The sequence below is a fragment of the Protopterus annectens genome, chromosome 5.part0, assembly GCF_019279795.1.
Source record: "Protopterus annectens isolate FY-2018-M chromosome 5.part0, PAN1.0, whole genome shotgun sequence".
Lineage (NCBI taxonomy): Eukaryota > Metazoa > Chordata > Ceratodontiformes > Protopteridae > Protopterus > Protopterus annectens.
In genome coordinates, this window is record NC_056735.1 from 1,501,115,016 (window position 1) to 1,501,135,766 (window position 20,751).

The window sequence follows — 20,751 nt, forward strand, 5'->3', positions numbered from 1 at the left end:
AGGTGGACCATGGCATTTGTTTCTCGAGTTAAAAGAGTTATACTGGCAATTAACTGTGAAAGTAGAATGCTGACCAGGGTTAAATGATAGCACTTCCATTTCAAGCCTTTTAAAGTTGAAACTCTACGTAGATAGTTGCGATAAAGAAGTATTTTACTGGTTGTTAGGGGGAGTGGTTTCACTTACGTGTTTTATTGGAGCAGGTTATTTAAACCATGAATTTTATTTCTTTTGTTACCTGATGAAGTCTTGTTTATTAGTCTAAGATGAAAGCACTTATCTTTGGTGTATATATTTTAACTATTTTTATTAAAAAGTTTCGGTTTTAATAGTTTGACCACTTTTTTATTGTTTAGCCTAAGCTTGTTATCCCCTGCGAGTGTGCTGTGATTTGTTTTTCTTCAGTTTGCTGGCCTGCGTTTTCTTACAGACAATACAGAGGCTGATTTAACTTAAAATCTAGTTATGCCAAGGAAGCTACACACACTCACTCACACACACACACACGCACGCACACACACACACACGCACACACAAGCACACACACGCACACACACGCACACCCATGCGCGTGCACACACACACACACACACACACACACACACACACACACACACACACAAAACTCCTAGTTGTTCTGCAGATATGTCAAACAGAAAAGGAAATACTGGGTGTTTCTCTTTTGTGGCTGTGGACTGAACCTAGATAATATTGATATTTTTTTGGCATTGACAGTTTTCCGTTAACCCACTGTATAAATCTCACATGCATCCAAAAGCTGCTAAAAATGATAACATTAATATTCATAATTATGTAGACTTTATAACCATTATTCCATTATCATTCTGTATATGCCTTGTCTGCTTAGTGACTCACCTTGTTTTCTATTGTGTACAACCTCTATGAGCGCCCCTTCCCTTGTCTTTCAATCCCCTAGTCCCCTAATTCATTGCAATCCCCTTCTACTCTCTTTCTCCTTGCTGCCTCTCTACTTGCCCCCTCCCTCCTTTTCTTTCCCACAACTGTACTGCTTTTCTCCCGTGACATCTAGGCCAGTTCCCTTCTTAGGTCTATTCCTTTTCCCTACCATTTCTGTTTTGGACAGCGTCTTCACTCTTCCTTGTCTAACATTTAATTATCTCAGCATTCTCTGCATTATGGTAATATTAATTTCCTCTACTATTATTCCTTTGCCTCTCAAAGATCCTTTTCAATAACTGATTGCTTTACTCCTTCTCCTATGACAATCACACATCTAATTATTTCAGTGCTTGTGAATTCCTGTTCCTGAAGTGGCCCAGTCAAATAGAATTCAAATATTTTTCAATTGAAGCCCCCATATTGCTTCCCATTCCTTTACTATTTTGTTCCATATCACCAAAGCATGTTTGATACCTGACAGCCCTTCTCCATACCTCTAGCATTTGTCAGCTGTTAACATGCCTTATCTTTTCAGCCACTTTGGTATTAAATAGTATTTGTAGATTAACATGAGATATAGGCCTCGTACTTATAGATGGTTCTTCTATATTCTTCTAGAGTCTGCAAGTTTGTTATACCCACTCCTTTATATGTATATCCCACATCGAAGCACAGATAGGTGGGAGATTGTACCTTGTGTGTATGACCAACTGCTCCACATTCTTTTTCTTCTCCCATCCTAACCGTCAGTGTTTTATTACAGTTCAGTTCCGGTCCTGACACCTTACTGCATCTATCAGATATATGCAACACTATTTGCAAAGTTTTACCTATGTTTTGGTCATTAAAATATAATCATCAGCATACAGATGAAACATGGCCTTGGCCTCTCTTCTTTGTTTCTGTTACAGTATCTCATAAACTCACAAGGCCAGCTCTTCAACTACTAAAAGGAACAATCTTGCTGACAAAGGGTATCCCTGCCTAGTCGATCTGAAGAGTTTTCCTTTTGTCAGCATTCCTACTTTCATTTATTAAAATATCAGAGGTTGATTATCATGCATCATATTAATTCCCTGAATGAACATATCCCAAAAATCTCTTCTCTGCCATACTTTAAAATGAAAATTCAAATATACCATATCAAAAGCTTTTAAATATCAAATAAAACTACCTTAGATTAATGATATCCTAATTAATGGTTTTCAGGAAAATTAACCGAATTTTATGAATTATCAATACTCAGCCTGCCCTTAATAAACCCATTTTGTTCTGTCCTTAAAATCTTGGGTAAGGCCCCATTTAACATTTTTGTTTAGATTTTTACCAAAAATGTTATACCCAAATTCAAGACTGAAATTAGCCTATAATTAGCATAGATGCTTCCATGTCTGCATTGTAATAATTATAGCATATTCCATGCCACCTGGGATTGTTTTGTCATCTAGATTTGATTGTTATGCTTTAACAAGATAGTTGTAACTTCCTTTTTTACCCATTTATACAAGTTAGGAGAATCCATCTGGACCTGGTACTTTTCCCCTCTTTATTTTCTAGATGGCTGCATAGATCTCCTGTATCGTAATTGAAGATGTTTTAACTTCATCGCCTACTGTCTCTCTCTATAAAATTTACTTTGAAACTATCCTTCTTTGTATACCCCATTTGTTTATGGTATATTTCTTCAAACTGTACTCTAGAGGCCTCACTTTTTTGGTTGAATAAATGTAACATTTGTCCATCTTTATACCTTATGCTGTCCATTACCTACTCTCTATGTTTCTCTTTATAAGATCACTTTACATGCATCATACTCCTCTCCCATACAGCCACCAAAAGTTATTTCTGCTTCTGCCTGTGATATTGTTAAACTCCCTCAGCTCCTTCTTTAGGCCATACAATTCCTTTACCAGAGAAGGTGCATTACTGGTCTTTTTGAATATAAGATCTGGTACACTCTTTAACCTATTTTCCTTCTCTAGCATTAGCCTATGTTGACCTGTTCTTACATTTTATCACCATTAGATGAGCCACTAAAGCTAGTTTTATCCCCGCCCCCACCATAAAACATGCATGGTGATCCTCTCAAGGGTGTTATCAAAAACTTGTATTTTAGTTCTAAGCATCTCCTGTTGCTCTTCAGTCCTCCATGTATACCAAGCCCATCTCCATGTATGTAATCTAGCCTCTTTTTGTTGCAAAACTACTGACAAATGTACAGAAACACAGTCTGAAATATATCAATCTAATATTGTAATCTGCTTCACTCTTGCTTGATCTTCCTTGCCTATGAGAAAATAATCTAGCTTTCTCTCCTGCACTTCTTCCTGTCTAGAAATTGTGGATGTTATATTTTTATTGTATGTCTGTCTCCATGTACCTGTGAAGTCTTGTTCTATTATTTTTCCTTCAACAGCTCATGGGCCCTAAAATTATATTCCTTTTCCCCATACATCCTGCCCAATTTTTCAAACAATATAGCACTGAAGTCTTCTCCTATAATCTATATCTCTCCCAACCTTTATTACCTCTTTCCAGTGTTTAAAAATGTCATCAACAAGTATTGTGTAATCAGCTTTAAGCATATATAAAGTGCCTGTCACTGTTCTTACTACTTGGCACTATACACTTCCATATAATCCAGTACCCTAGTAATCTTATGCTATAAGATTCCATCTTAAATTTCAGGATATCATAAAAAAGAATTACTACTCCCCCCTGCATTGTGATTCATTACTATTACTGTATATTCCTTCACTAACCTTTAGCTTAGTCTTATCAGAGGGCCAATTAAATGTTTGAATGTTTATATTGGTGAAAATTCCATTTGTTTTTAAAAGGATATGTGCACCTTCCAACATTCCAAGAGATAAAACTATTGTGTATAGCCTTACTGTTACCTTCAGTATCCTTTATTTCTGTTAACTGACCCATGACTTAGTCCCCAGCCACTAGCAAAAGTATGATGTATTGTCTGACTTTGATGGAATATATATCATTTAGCTCTTTTTAAATTTCTTCAAATCTTTTGGGTTTCTAATACCATGGCGGGAAGGACCCCATTCCTAAGTCAAAGTATGATTAAACTTCATGAAATTAGTATTGTTTCAATCTTTGACGTTAGCCAGAAGTGCTCTTTGCAGCACCTACAATGTGCCCTGCAATGACTCATTCTGCAATTCATATGGAGTTACATGTAGTAACATATCTAAATATGATTGTAGATTCTTTTTTACAAGACCTGTTGCTCCTTGGAATCATCTGGGTATCTTTCTTCCACATCACTCTCATTTCTGTCTGCAAATCCTGATATTTTATGACTTTGTATCTCTGTACACAAGACACTGTAGTCGCTGGGTGTAGCGATTTCAATGATCAATGTTACTTTTGTCTTTTTTTCATTGACTACTATACCTGGTATTCTCGCATATATCATTTGAACTGTTGGTAATGTGCGATCCCATGTGATGTAGACTTCATCATTTTCTATGATACTTTGTGGCTCCTGTTTCTAGTGTTTTTCAGCCACTTGAGTATTATAATGTCTGTACAATCTCCAGTGAAATAGTCTTGCCACATTATTATGCCTTTCAGTATACAGTACTTCTGCCATTATTATGTCACAACCAACAATAATGTGTGCAACTGTTTCCAATTCTGTTTTACAAAACCTACATTTGTCTGTTTTTCCTACATGTTCAATGGACTTTGTAAACCGATGTGTACGTAGGCCACTAACTTGAGCTGCCAATATTAACCATTCAACTTTTGGTTTGAATTTGCCTCTCCTTAATCATTCCTGCGTATGATCCTGATTAACATGAGGTTGTTCCAGGAGTTTTCTATACTTGCAACCGTATTTATGCATTTTTCACATTTCTTGCCTTCTCATCTGATCCTTCACATTATATTCTTTCTTTTGTTGTTTTGGCATATTCAGTTGCTGCCTGATTTTTATCTACTTGTGGTTTGATTTTCATTCCTGCTTGACACAGATATGCTTCTGCTAAACTTAGAAGGGAGGTCATCTTAGATGTATTCTCCTCATGTTTCAAAACTTTCACTATGATTAGGTCTTGTGAGGTCAGCAGATATGTATGTAGTCCCATGATTGCAGATTTATACATGTAATCAGTTTCAAGGAGGCCCATCCCTCCTTTGGAATGGGGAATATATAATCTTGCTATGCACTGATTTTTATAAATCATTTGATGAGCATGAAGCATCCTTCTTGTTTTCCTGTCTAATCCAATACCTTTTGGGGTCAGTCAATCACTCGAAAATTTAAGTTAGGAGAGGAAGATCAAATTGGTTATAGCTTGAATTTTGTTCCTAGATGTCAACACTGTTTTCAGGGTTAATTTAAGTCTTCTAAAATATTTCTTACTAAGTTTTATTTGCATTAGTTCATGTTTTATTGTTGATCCTTCATCAATTCCCAAGTATTTACACACTCCCTCTTGCTCAAGTTCTTTTATATCACATTCTTGTCCCAAACTGATATTTTCTTGGTGCTGCAGCTTTCCTGCATTAAAGTTTGCTTTTGCACATTTATCAAGACCAAATAACATTTGTATATCATCTGAAAAAGTTTTGGCTACTTGCAGTCGTGCTTTCAGTTCCTCATCTGATGAGCTATACCGTTTTAAATCATTGACAAAGAGAAAATGAGATGTCTTTATACTTTGTTGCTTTCTGCGAGCCAAATTATAGCCATGACCTAATCTGTTAAGCAGACAGCTTAATGGGTTAAGGGGGCAAGACAAATGACCAACAGTGGCAGAGAGTCACCGATATCCCCCTTTGGATTTTTATCCCTGGAATAATAATTTGTCCTTTTTCATGGCTTAACTGCAAAGTGGTTTGCCACTATTTCATGGTCACTGTGATGTAATTTATAACTGTAGGGTGCATCTTATACATTTTAAGCACTCTTTTATTCATGAATGTGGAATACTGTCAATCCATGACATACATAGGTCCATCTCCCTTTTTACAGTTCTCTACTATGCCTTTAACAACAAATTATCCTTTGTTTCATATGACTTTCTTTTATTGCCCTTTTGTTCTATTGCCATAATTGAGTTTTCTTCTAAATGACTCTGTCAGCATCAATTCCAGTGTATAGTTTATATGTCGTCAGAAGGCAAGTTATTCGTCCATAATTTTTAGGGTAGCTTGCAGATTCACTTTTAAGTAGGAACATTGTTTTTCCTCTTGTTAACCAGATTGGTGTCTGTTCGCAGTACTCATATAAACAGTTCTTACTCAAGATTAAATCTTCGTGCAAAGATGTTAATACTTGTAACCAGAAGTTAAGTACTGCATCTGGGCCTAGGGCTTTCTAATACGAGACCTTTCTTAACTTTGTTTCAATCTCTCTAGCTGATAGTTCATCCCATTTCATATCCTGTACCTCTGAACTTCTTATTGCTTCTTTTACTTCTTATATTCATTTAGTTTCTTTGTTATGTTCAACAGGATCTTCATAAAAACTTCTCCAAAATGTATGTATTTCTTTTTTTTGGTGGTCTTTCAATTCCTTTTACATATTTTTCGCAATGCTCTATAAAACTTTTTTGGATTGTCACTAAATTGCTTATTGTACTTTTCCTGTATATTTGTCTGTGTATCTTCTATGTTTTTCTGCCTGTGCTGATATTTTTAGTTTATTATTTGCCATAGTGCGTGATAGATCCTGAGCCATTATAATACTGCGCATTGCTTTTATCACTTCTGTCTTTCTGAATATTTTTGTTGATCTGTTCCTTCTTGTATACTCTTCTAACAGTGACATTTCTTGTATTAACTGCTTTATAGTTTTCTCTGTTCGATACTTCCATGATGGTATTTAATTTTTCCCCTTCCTTTCCCTTACTACCCTGTGTTCTTGAGGTAGAATTTTATCTGTTATTAATTTAGTTGCACAGTACTATATCCTGTTTATTTCTGTTATATCACATGGATCTCTATGGATAGTCCTAAGTAATGTGTTTATTTGTTTTATCAAACTTCTAACTTTTGGGGATTTATTGACCTTCTACAGTGAATTTCTTTCATTGATCTTAATATGCCTATCTCTATTAAATCAAGCAACTCTTCTCTTAGCTCATTTTCTTCTAAACTGAGGGTACCTTTTTTGTTCTCCATTTCCCGCAGGCATTCTATTGAAAGTTGTATAACATCTTCCTGTGGTAAATTCTCTTCAGTTTCATCCTATGTCATCCATCGGTCTGTCATATGGGAACTCACTGGCCTATCACTCCTCAACATTGACTACTCCAGAGCTGCCACAGTTTCCTGTTTCTTCCCTTGCTGACCAGCTTCAAGTGAATGTTTATACTGGTTTCCTGTGAAAGGCTCCAAAATATCCTCATATGGCAACTGACATGTTGCTTCCCATTCCACTGGTTTGTCCTTAATTTGGATGTCCATTGCTCTATCCTGCTGTGATGTTTTCTAAGTTAGATTTTCTACACTGAATCTTTCACTTTGCAGGTACTCTATAAACTCTTTTCTACCTTTCCTCTTTGTCTTCTTATTTTTGTATTGTAAAATATTCTATAACCAGATTCCTTTGCCTGTATTTCTCTTCAAATATATTTGGTGCTGCTCTTTTTGTATTGATTAGTTTTGCTTTCTCCTTTTCATAAATGAAACACATGTCCATATTTCTTCTTCAGATGTCTCATGATCTTCCTGTTTCTCCTTACTTTGGGGACTCGTTCCATCATGCTGTTATATAACTTGTGTTAGACCTTCTATACCAAATCATTCACTTCACAGGCATTCCATAACTTCAACTCCTATTTTTTTAACTTCTACTTTACTAACATTCTTTTCTACATTCCCTCTTTGTGATATTATTTTTATTGTGAAATGTTCCATAACTGGATGCCTTTGCCTGTATTTCTTTTAAAATATCTTTGGGGTTGCCTTTTTTGTATTGATTAATTTGGCTTTTTACTTTGCATAAATATTGCACCATATCAAATCTCTCTTTCTTTCCCATGTCCATATTTCTTTTTTATACTTTTCAAAAATCTCTTGCTTTTATTGTTTATATTTTCGCACTTTCTCAGATCCTTTTTTTCCCCAAACAGATCAAAGTTTCTTGGTCTATATAATGTTTTTCACAAATCTGTTGTATTAATGAGCACAACTTTTTATTCAGAAGCTTCTGACAGTTTTTCTTGTGGAAGTATTTTTCTTTCGTCAAATTTCTCTCTTAATCTTTTTCTGTATCTTGTGTCTGGAAATTCAGGCTTTTTGCATAATAGTAACAATTCATAATTTCATTCTTATCCTCAATAGTTCACTTTATCATCTTTATGGATCTTCTTTGGCCTATCAGTTTTTTGTGATTTTTGTGCACTGCTACTTCTTTCTACAACGGGGGGGGGGGGGCATCCTCCTCCTGGGCCTGGCCCCATTGTAGGAATGTTTCCATATGTTGAGGATTCTACACTATTGTTTTTTTCCAGTCCTTGCACTGGTGCACCTGCCAGGATTGGGCACTTTCTTATCCTGGGTCTTGTGCACCCAGCTATCTTTTTAAATTTTTTACATACTTCTGTCCATGATATATGCTTTATAAAATACAATCTATATATCAGTCTTGTCTTGGTAAGATTTTGTGAAAAACATGGTCCATATCATAGAAGTACTCACCAAGACTTGAGGATTAATTCAGTTTCAGCAATGCTACTCTCCTTTGCTTGCTGATTTATCAACTCTCTATTCGACCATTATAAATGAGCCTGTGTCCTGCCAAGTCAATTATATTGGTTTGTATTTCAGTGGAAACAGAAAAAAAGAACAAATGTTTTTCCTCCCTGTACACACTTACAAGCAACAAAAATGGACTCAATCGTCTTCTAATGAAGCATATCATAAAGATTAGCGTAATCCACATGTGCTGTGGCTCATTTGCTAAATGTCTCATTTCAGATCCCCATAAAGTCTTCTTAAGTAAGATATGGCCAATATTTTTGTTAGTAAAGAAATACAATGTTTGATACATTTATATCACATAAACAAATATAATTGGTGTTTCCAAGAATTTAACAAGGAAAATCTGGGGAAAAGAAACAATCCTTTAACCCTTTAAAGTGACTGAAAAATGTAAAGCTTGTTTTGCACACCTCCTTTTCAATACTCCATGCATATTCTCCTCACCCTGTGATGAATCATGCAAAACATAAGGAGGCCTTCTCACATCTGACCCTGGAAAAGGTTTCCCCTGATATACTCCTTGTATAACCATTATTGTTCCAAAACTCTTAAAATTTTTGAGCATTATTCTGCTAAATTCTCACTGACATAAATATGTCCATCAAAGAATAAAAGGCCGTAATCAGCAAGAAGATGAAGTATTAAAATTTTAGTTCCATACGTTCTTCATAACAATCATATATGAATGCCTAAATATTATGCAAATCAAATGTATAAGTATTTTATATGGATATATGTCGATACATCAACAGCACTTTCATCAAGTACTGTATAATCGACATGAAAAGGGTGATACAAGTTTTGCTGAACTTTTGAAGCAAGTAGTTTTGCAGGGGGCAAGCTCCCTTGCACCTCTCATGTGCACCCCCTGAACTTAAGTATACCTATCCCAAGGTTGCCTAGCAGTGGAGAAAAATAAAAATCCATTGTTGGCAAAACCCGTTTTGCTCTTTTCTTGAGAAAAGTGCTGTCAGTGGGGCAACATAAACCTGTAAATGCATTGTCTGGAACCTCTCATTCCAATATGTACTAGTGTCTGTACATATTCCATGAACTCCCATGTGTAACTTCTATATCAGTTCAACCAGTGCTGATAAGTCAGTCCCTCTTCTGCACTTACTTTTGGGTATTCCTCTCCCTACTATACAGCGGAGTATTATCTCAACTGGCAGCTGGTGATGCAGCCCATGATGAAGTCCCAGAAGACCATCCCTCATATGCCAGCAGTACTCAACTAATGCATCAGAGTCAGATCTTCTCTGTTCCTTCAACTGTTGTTTATCACATCTAGTACTCCATCATCTCACTGCCTGCACTGTGCTTGTGCTGTTACTGTGATTTCGGATTTGTTTTTGCTAGATCTGTTTTCTAATGTCTTCATTGTGGACAATGATTTACTAGTTTTACATCTGTTTTATTGCAATTTGCTAAGAACTATACAACTTCCTAAGAATCTTATCCTGTTCAATCTTACTTTGATTACCTTTCACTCAAATATGGCTGTGTTTATTTATTGATTTATTGTTTGACTGAACAACTGATTGTGCTGTATTCTGGTTACTTTGTAATACAATCTGTTGCAGACTGGAGAACACATCATCCCACTACAGAACTGGTTCACCTATGTAATGCATCATCCAAATGTGGGGTTGGATGACATGAAATCAAGAAATAATTGGCTGCTCAGCATACAATAAACAGAAATGCCAGATTATTAAATATAATAAATCTAGGCCCCCTTGAAGTAACTGACATTTTAGAATAAGAAAGCCCACTTTACAAAATGAGGACAAAATTATAACAAAAAGAAAAAAAAACCTTTGCACTTGATCTTTGAGGAATTGGAGGTTTACCAGCTTTTGTACTAATATTCCTCTTTCTGCAGATCTGCTTTGCCTCTTGCATTTGTAACTGATGTTAACTTCTCAGCCCCCTGCCCTGCTTAATTCAAGTGTCTCTGTTACTCCCTAGATTCCAGAACTTCTGCACTCTAGACACAAACTCACAATTGTTCAATCAGAGAGAGAGAGAGTGTGTGAGAGAGAGAGAGAGAGAGAGAGAGAGAGAGTAGAACAGTGAGGTAAGCAGGCTCTTACTTGTAATTCTTCTCATCTCTTTCAGATTTTCCAGCAACCAAGCTGCTGACCAAACAAGTGCCTTCATTGGTGACAGTCAGGCATTTAAGTTCATATATTAGGGAAATGGCAAAGTTTTGTAGTAAATATTCAGGAACTACTTGACCTGTACACAGGATGCAGGGTACTCTTTTTTTGCATTAAACTGACTGGAACCAATTATGATTCCCCTGATATAAGACTGTTATCACCTAGAAATATGTTTTTATCTAGATTTAACCTCTTATGACAAAGATTTAAAACATTTCAGCTGTGAAACCCTCAATTTGACCTATTATATTATTATTCGTTATGATATAATAATTGATCTGAATAATAATTATATATCTACATTATTTATCACTGGAATATTAAGCTCTGATAAAGAAAAATACTGATCCTTGCTCTGAAGTGTTTGTCTCAGATTTCTAAGCATATTTTATAGTATTTATAGTATGATCAGAAGTGGCTCAGAATATTATTAAGTAATGCATCTAATTTTTGAGTTTCTTATGAATAAGTCACAATACTGTTTGTCTGGTTCTTACTGTACATGTGCAGTTCAGTTAAGAGAAGTAAACATAAGGAACAAATATGTATACCTTGGGTTAGGAGTTTTGACAGACAGCAAGTGCATTAGTGAATGCCAAGGTAGAGAAGTAGGGCTATGCTAGGATGTCACCTTGCAGCCCATGTTCTTCTCATTGTCTATCATAAACACTGCATAATATATTTTAATCTTACAATATGCATATGGATGCTTTTATTAGCACATTTATTGTCCATTGGTATATATTCTTCTTTCTGGAGACTAAAGCAGTATACAAAGTGAGTTTACAATGGTACACAGCTGGGAACACAATAGCAGAGATCCTGTTCCAGTAAGCCACACTTCATTCATCTGCTGCAGTATGGGAGGATGCATCAGGGATCTTTCCTGAAACTGTATCATCTTTGATATGTGTCATAAGTTCTTTGCAGTCTCAGCTTGCCAGATCCCTCCTAAATGATGTTGCAGAGATGGAATATACTATTTGGCTAAGTAAAACTACCAACCCTAAGTTGAAGTTATGTATTACCCAATGCTGCTGCAGTAACACAAGAAGAATCAAGCTGTTTCTAATTAATCTATTTAGGAAATTTGCTACAGCTGTCAGGAAGTTGTTGAACCTGCACACAACAAAGTGCTGCGGGGCACAAAATGGTCCTCAGCTGGTAAGGCATTATATATTACTTTTTGGTTTCATTCAGTGACATTGTGTACTGTGCTATTCTGCCACTTGGCTGAAAAAAAAGAGACCAAAACACCTCTGATATTAAAAGAGATTAGTTTCTGACAGTTTCAGGTTATCTCGGATCTGTCAGAATTGGCATGTCATGCAGTTTACTTGCTTCAGTAAAGAAGTCAAAGTAAGTTAGTGCCTGTAGGAATTATCTGTAGTCTACTTTCTTTTTACAAAAATGGTTTACTTATTTATAGCAGTGACATTTAGACAAGGTAGTATTTTTCTCTTCTTGCCTAAAGGACTATTTCATATATTCCATTTTGTCCTGTTAGTGTTTTCATCTTTTTATTCTTTTTTTTCACTAAGTTTAATCAGAATTCTATCAACTCATGGGGATTTTATTATTTTTTCTACTTATGATGGAATTTTAGAACCATAAGGCTCACTATCTCAAGAAGTAGTTATTTTTTATTAAAACTGAGGAATGTTGTACTGAATTGCTGGAGATAAACCTGAAGGAATGTGTATGTGATAGGAACCCTAAGGCTTGCTGTATAGCTAAAATTATCAATGTTGTCCTTGAGAAATTAAAGCTCAAAAGCATTTCAGTGTGGCTTAACCTGTTCAGTATTCAACTTAATGTATTCTTCATAAAGGTATTTCTGTATGATGGCAACACAATAGTGCAGTGAGTTCCAATGACACTTTACAGTAAAGGTTTTTTTTGCTTTGGTCTTGGCTGAGATGTTTTCTATGTAGAGTCTACATGTAGACATTGTGTTCATGTGGATTTTCTCTGGGTATGGAGGATTCCTCCCAGTTCACAATGGCATGTTATTGGCAGACTGATGAATGTCCAAACTGTGCATGGGTGTGCATTACAGAAAGAAGGTCTGACAATCTATTTCCACTCCCTACTTACCCAGTAAACTCTTTGTATAGTGGCAGCTATTCAAGGGTTTGCTACTTATTGGCTGCATAAGTAGAGATGAATTATTTCTGTATGAAACTAGGCATGAATATAGAATTCTCCCAGTCAGAATCTGCCCCTGTTATCAGAGGTATACAGCTATGGATATTCTTGTTTCTTCTTCTTATCCAAATAATCTTCTTTGTGATCTTCCCCTTCTCCTACTCATGCTCTGCGAAGCCAACATGCTCATTTACTGATCAAGTCACTCTCACACCTACATTCATTTTCAACTCTAGCCAGACCTACATGAGCTTCACCAATGGCTCATAAACCACAAACTACTTCTCAACCCCTATAAAACCAAAAATATGCTTCTTGGAGCTCCACAGAAAACTCACCAAGCACCTGAAGCTTTATCTTTGACTTACACAACCATTCCATAGAAACAGCTGTCAAATACCAACAATTATGGCTTGGTCATTCTCAGAACCTCCATTTGCTTATAGAAGAGTGAACTCCCTTCTTATCTAGGCCAAACAACTCTCCCCTCTTTTTTATCTCAACCAGCCAGAAAAGCCATCAGCGAAGGAGTTCTCCTCTCTTAGATAGAATATGTAATGCCCAATTTTCATAGTCATATCCAAAAAAGGGGATCACCACACTTCAATATCTAGCAGCATCTGCCAATTCATTACAAACAAAGTCCTCCATAAACATCACTAATTCAACCTGCAAAAAGCCAAATGGCTACTCATAAAACAAAAATGTACCTATTATTAGGATCCCAGATTAACAAACTACTCCTCTTCCAGACGTTTACTCCCTTTGAAGTTAAACTTTATGAAAAAAAAATCCTCATATAACCTGAGACACTACTCACAAGCCACACCAGCTCTTGTTACTACCAGAAACAAAATCACAGCACTGCATGTGCATTCTTCCACCTACTATTTTGGCAAGCTCTCCCCATTGACCTAAAGGAAATCAAACTTTCCTCCAAATACAGAATGCAACTCAGAAAGCACCTCTTCATTCAAGCCAAATGCTCCTGCTTCAATACAGGATATATCACCTAAAGACTTTCCCTCTGTCGTCTGCACTTCACTGCTCCTCTTACACACTTACTGACAGACACCCCAGTTTAGAAATGAATGTTAATGTTATTCATTATAGTCTCAACTAATCTGAACTTCTCTGCTGTGGCTTACATTTCTGTCTTTTTTACGTTATGCTTTGTATTTCACCTGAGCTGAGCCCGAAATTGATCAATGTTGATTAATGCACTATCCCAGTAAATAAAGTAAGTAAGTAAACAAACAAATAAATAAAAAGCTATATGAGAGACATTTGAAATTTTAAAAAAGACTCAAGAAGCATAATTTAAATGTATTTATTTTTGGGAATATATTTTATTATCTCTTTTCTATTATGTGGATATCTTTCATGTGTTTGCACAATTGTATATGTTCAAAGCTAAAAACATAAAATAGATGGGTTGAGGTGTGAGATGACTAACTATTTAAAATATTAGACTGACCCCTTTACTTGTTTTTACATGTTAATGTTGAAAAAAGCCAGTTTTATACTCTTGCTTAAAGAGAAAGCCAAGATCATTAAACGAGTGACAAGCACTGAATACCTGATCATAACCTGACCATATAATTGGTTGTTAAACTCCTGCTCCCTAAACATAAAATATCCTTTCCCATTCTCTAAACATAGACTGCTTTCCTTGGCCATTGATCTAATCTATACTTCCATTCCCTCCTATTTTCTCCCCACGGCTGTTGCACTTACCTCACTCAGACTTGAATAATGTGTTCAGGGTTAGCTGTGGCAGCTGCTTGCATGAACTCATATTTAAGGTCAAGCACAAAGTGAGCAGCAGCTTATCTGAGCTATAAGACGCTCACGACCCTGGCTTAGAGACAGTAGTTTTTGAGCATATGGTATGCGAGTGCTTTCAGAACACCAAGCTAGGCATTACTGTCTAAACTTTTACTGAAACACAGTATATGATGCAGACACTACATCTGGTGGATGAACAGGTAATCACATTATTAAAAGATCAACATATATTTCCACAGGATGAAAACTGAAATAATAAGCAGGACAGACTCATCTAAGGATATTATATTTTGACAGATAATTGCAAAACTTTTAAGGATACCTATCTAAGTCTTGTAGTTTTGGCCTTAAGAAAGAAGGTAACAATAACGTTTAAACACATTACTATTCAGATTGTTAAAAACTTGTTTGCTGATAATAACAGTTTGCAGAGACTAGAAAACAAATTTGGATTTAAAATGCTCAGTTCATTTTCCTGATATCCTGCAAAACAGTATTGATATGTAATGCATCTAGACCATACTATAACTTGATTTCAAAGTCATTAGTGTTTTTCAAATGTTAATTAACAGAGAGGTGCAAACTTGTTCAGAGAATTCTTGTTGATTCGGGCTAGGCTACAAGTTTATTAATAATTATTATTAATATTTCATGCATAGGTGCTATTTTTTCTAATGAATAAATGTTGTAAGTAATAAATGTAACAGATTTAGGAACAATACAAGAAGAATAATGTTCAGGAGGAAAAATGAGGTTTAAGGAAAGGCAGGAAATGAACATTTTATGTAATGCTGGACTGAAGCCAGTCTTAAAAGAATGAAAACAGATCTGATGTATAATGTATGCAGCTGGAAAAGATATGAATATATTTTTTCTATGAATGTATGTGTTCTTATGTCTTAAGTGAAAATGTAATAAAAGTGTTAAAAATAAATAATGTAACTGCTGAATATGAAGTCAAATAAAGCTTAAGAAAAGAAACCTGTTTACCATTTTCAAAAGATTGAGTCTGAAATTCTTTATCTACAAAAAAAAAAACATGCAGGTATTGAAGAGCTCAATAATATTAGTGGTAAAAATAACAATTAAACACAGCCTGCCAAGACTTTTGTGAAAGGTCATGGTGTGGATGTTTAATATTAAAATACTTACTGAACAATAACATCTATAAATCTCTAGTATCTTGCAGTATTGATTAACTGTAATCCTCAATAATCTGGCAAAAAAACAAAAATTTTATGAGGGATAGTCCAGCAGAATCTAATCAGGAACCAAGGCATAATTAACAAATATTTTAATATTAATATTTATATTAATATTTAATATTAACAATCCAAACAATCCAAACCTGTTCCAAGTATGTTAGGTAGCTCTGCCATGGCTGCTAGTGCAGTGGTACCCATAAGGAGCAGTAAACTGGGGATTTTTGTCATCCTACAGGAGCTAACAAGGCTGGTTGAGGATATAATAGGTGTTTATTTCATGGAACATTTTCCTTTCGCATTGCAGGGACTACAAAGCAGGGACTTATTGTTTATTTCACAGGAGTATGTGCGTGTGTGCGTGTGTGTGTGTGTGTGTGTGTGTGTGTGTGTGTGTGTGTGTGTGTGTGTGTGAAATGCCCCAGATAAATATACCTGGTGGGTAGAGAAACTCAGGCAACAGTAGTGGTTAGAGAATAACTCAGGCTCAAATCCTGTACCTTGGGTATAGGTAGCAAGAGCCTGAATTCCCTACCCACCATCACTTGTGAAAACTGCTCAAATTTTTGCCTCAGCTTTCTGGATTTAATTCAGTAAATAATGACATGCATTTGAATTTCAGACTTCATATTCTTCAGAAAGTACATGGCAACACAAAACCTTTTAGTCTAGCAATTTTCTAAGATTATAAGATCAATATTTGAAATTTGTCCCTATTTTGGGGGCTGTATTCCCCCATTATTGATTTGTCCAGTTTTTTTGTGCTAAAAGGTTGAAGGCTATGGTGAAAACTGAATTCACTAAATATGTTTGGGGGATGTGTTCCCCCATTATTGGCTTTGTCTAGGTGTTTTGTGCTAAAAGATTGAGTTATGGTGAGAACTGAATTCACTAAATGATAGCCATTTAAGTTTCAGTCTTCCCATGTTTCTTGAAACAGCTGATTTGTCATAGTGGTATGTTGTTCTGACTGTAGTGCACAGGGTCCTGGGTTCAAGACTTGAGAGTGAAATGTATGGTGGTAACAGAGCATTTTATTCTAGCAATTTTCCAAGATTATACAAACAATGTTTAATATGTGTCCCTGTATTTTTGGGGTTTGGCTTTTTCCAGATTTCTTTTGCTGCAAACCTGAGAGATACAGTTGCGTGTTGAATGGATTTGTACAAAGAGCTGAGAGCTTTAGGGGAAGAGAAGTCTAGTGCTGCTTATGTTGTGCCTGCATGCATTGTTAATAACACAAGAGGTAGTGTACTCGATTTTGATGCAGAAGGCTGTGGGTTCTACTCCTCCAGTATATAGATACATTGCTAATACTCTACGGTGCTGTAATTTGAAAGGGGATGGTTGCTACAGACTTAATAATATTGTCTTTGGTGGCTATACCTAGTAACTATGAACCCATTATCAATTTGCCATCCATTCCCTATTGCAATATTACTAGTTTATCATTTTTTAATGTAACATAGGCAATTTATTCCTCAAGGGCAACAGGCACATTATTTGTAGATGAAACAATAAAATATAAAGTTGTTTGCTAGCAGCAACCTCTTCATTAGTTACAGGTCTCTTTAATGTGGAATTGTTTAGATGACTTTTACTTCTGCAGAGATTGTGCATATTTACTGATACTGGGTGGATTGTAGAAGTTTGAGTAGACGTTTATGATGAAAATCTTCTGAATTGGGCAGTTTTGTCATTATTGGTGCATGCATTTTGTTTCATTGTTTACTGGAAAAATATTCAAAACAATAAAATGTAAAAGACCCTCTAACAACTGTACTATATCATACAGGGAATATAATTTAACACAATTAGGAAGGTGTATAAAAGAACACATGTATGTTTCTTGTGCAAGGGGCCTATGATTTGAAAACAGCCCAACGTTAATCTTTATCTGCCAGTGGCCAGATGTATTTTCTTTGAATGTGGATTTCAATGCTGTTTCAATGAATGCGAGTTTCAAGGGCAGAGAAGTTTTAATGCTAAGTCTATTTTCATTGTGAGACTGCATTGCTTTGTTTAGCAGATATCTATTAGTGTTTGTGCTGTAAAATGTAAAATAAAACTTTTAAATGAAATCCAATTCATTGTAGAAGTAAAGCAGTATGCACATTATATTGTTTATGGTAAATGGGGTGAAATAGCCAAATAATGGACCATTGGAGTGGCTGCAGGGGGGAGGCCCCATTTAACCAAACTCAAAGACAGCCCCAACTGAACTATACTTTTCAACTGTCCAGATTTTTGCAGAATGAATAGATTTTTGCTTCTTATTTTTGGTTTGTTTTTCATAAAATTTGCGTTTTTCTGGCAAATCATTTAGGAATGAAGTCACTAAATAATAACAGACATTGAGTTTCAGACTTCATACCCTTCAGAAAAATGCACGCTAAAGCAAAACCTATTCTATCAACTGTCTAAGTTTATACAAGAGCAATTTTTAGTACTGTTTGTATGTTCCTCCAATATATTTGGCCTTGTCCAGATTTCCTGTGTTAAGAGGTTAAGAGGTACGTGCAAATAAATTGCTATATAGAATTGGGTATATCCAAACCTCTCAAATGTCCCTGATTTTGGCTCAAAGTGTTGCTCTCCACCTAATAATCCCTCTGCAAAATGGCAAATTTGGAAGAAATCACGGAGGGTTTACAATTAATAAGTAATTGTAATGATCAGAGTTATAGATTACTTTTAATTTTAGAAATGCATGCAGATTCTTATTTTGTCAGCTGCTCAAGTTAACACTACTAATATTAAAAAAGTGTCTCTTCTTTTATAGGCTCCCAGCTGTATTGTGTGGCTGTTTTATATTTTTGCATCACATTTCTGGTCTGTTTTTTCATAAAATTGTGGTTTTCTGGCAAATTAGCGGCAAATTATTAAAGATTCAAGTTAGAAAATAATGACAGATATTTGAGTTTCAGATTTCATACCCTTCAGAAAATTCATGCTAACGCTAGGCTTACAATTCTGTTATCTTTCTAAGTTTATGAGAACAATATTTAAAACTGCCCTTATTTTTTGGGCCTTTGTCCCACTTCTATTTATGGCTTTGTCCAGATTTCTTGCTCTGAGGTTGAGCGGTATGACAAATGTGTCAGGGCCATGATCGTCAGCCAGAGACATTTCAAATTGTGATATACTTGTTGCACCCCACTCCCCCATGTAGTGACTCTTTATGTGCCCAAGCAAGGCAAGGAGCAGTTATGCAGTGTAAGTGTGCAGAGTATCCCCCCATCCAAGGTAGGCACAAGTACTACAGTGGCTTTTCACCTGTCCTTGATTTTGCAGAATGTTCTGGTTTTCTGTCATATTTTTATACTGTTGATTTATGCTTTTGCTTATTCAGAAAATGCATTTTGTTGCTGTACCTGTTGGTCTGTGTTTAAGTAGCAGTGCTTTAATGACCATCAGGTAAGCTTGTCTGAGATTGTAATTGCAAGTAAGCTTTAATAAGCACACTGTTAAAGAATTACTAGCATTGAAAGCCTTTTTGTTGTTGCCATGCAGAGAATATTTACATAACCAGATAGTGTATAAGCCTTAGGTAAAGTGTTTGTAATAAAGGACAGGATTACATTATTTTCAGAACCTCATTACATTTGCTGGAGATTTGCAGTCATCATTACAGGCTTTACCCTTAAACTAAGCAGAATGTCAATCTATCATGTGTGGTCCATAACCTGTGCAGTAATCCTTTAAGCAATTTATCTTGAGCTTGTTTCTTGTTTGCTGTTCATTTCTTACTTTGATCATGTTTTCCCCATGAAACAAGTAGATAGTTCTTGTCAGGCAGCAGGTCTTTTTTGGATAAGAAACATTTTTACAAGTGGGGGTATCACAGAGATTGCTACTTTCAGCTTGTTACTTGGTACTTTAATAAAGCTGAATATAAATTATAATTAGAACTGCAGTGCAAGGAAAAGTGGTTTGAGTTGAGCACTGCTTGTTTTTTTTATACTTGATTTTGACTGGCATTCCAGTAATGTATTTAAAATGTCATTTTTTGTTTTTTCATGCCTCACAACCTTTTTGTTTCCATCTAGATATTAAGTAAGCTGTCATGTAGCCAATGAATTGAAATAGTTTCTTTCTTCTACACTTCATTTTGTCTTGATTGGACTCTCATAATGACTGTTTGGCAGCCAGGGCAGTGTATTTAATTAAAGTCCCAGTTTTGGCATTTTTAGCATAGCGCCAGCCCTTTCTAGTTGGCCTTCTCATTGGCCCCACCCATTCAGCTGTCTCCTGCAGCCCCCCTTTGATTTGAAGTCACCAGGCACCACTGCTTGTTTCAGTGACAGAGTAACATGGGCAGATGTAAATTGCTCAGAAAAATGGTTTAGTCCTGATTCTTGGATAAAAGTGTTTCAACTTTTGCTGCACAGCCTTCAATGTGTACTTATGTATATTTATAGCTATCTCTTTATCTAGTTATGCATACATACTTACACACACACACACACACACACACACACACTTTATAGTTCAACTTACGTTAGCTGACTGTTATTACTGTTGACAGCTTTCCTGTCTGCCCAGTTTGGTTGAAAATGGCATGCGATTGTTATTATACAAGGGATGGAGAATTTGCCTTTTGCTGGCATAGTGCCAACTTAGAGTTGGCATTGATAAATAATAACCAGCTCCATGCAGAGCAGAGGTGCCAGAAGCTGTTGAAGACTGGAGGGGGTGGTGGAGGGTTACAGGGTCAATTACTGATCTAAAAAAGGCATTTTTTTAATTATTTACTACCACAACACAGTTTCACTTGGAGGACATTCTGAGCT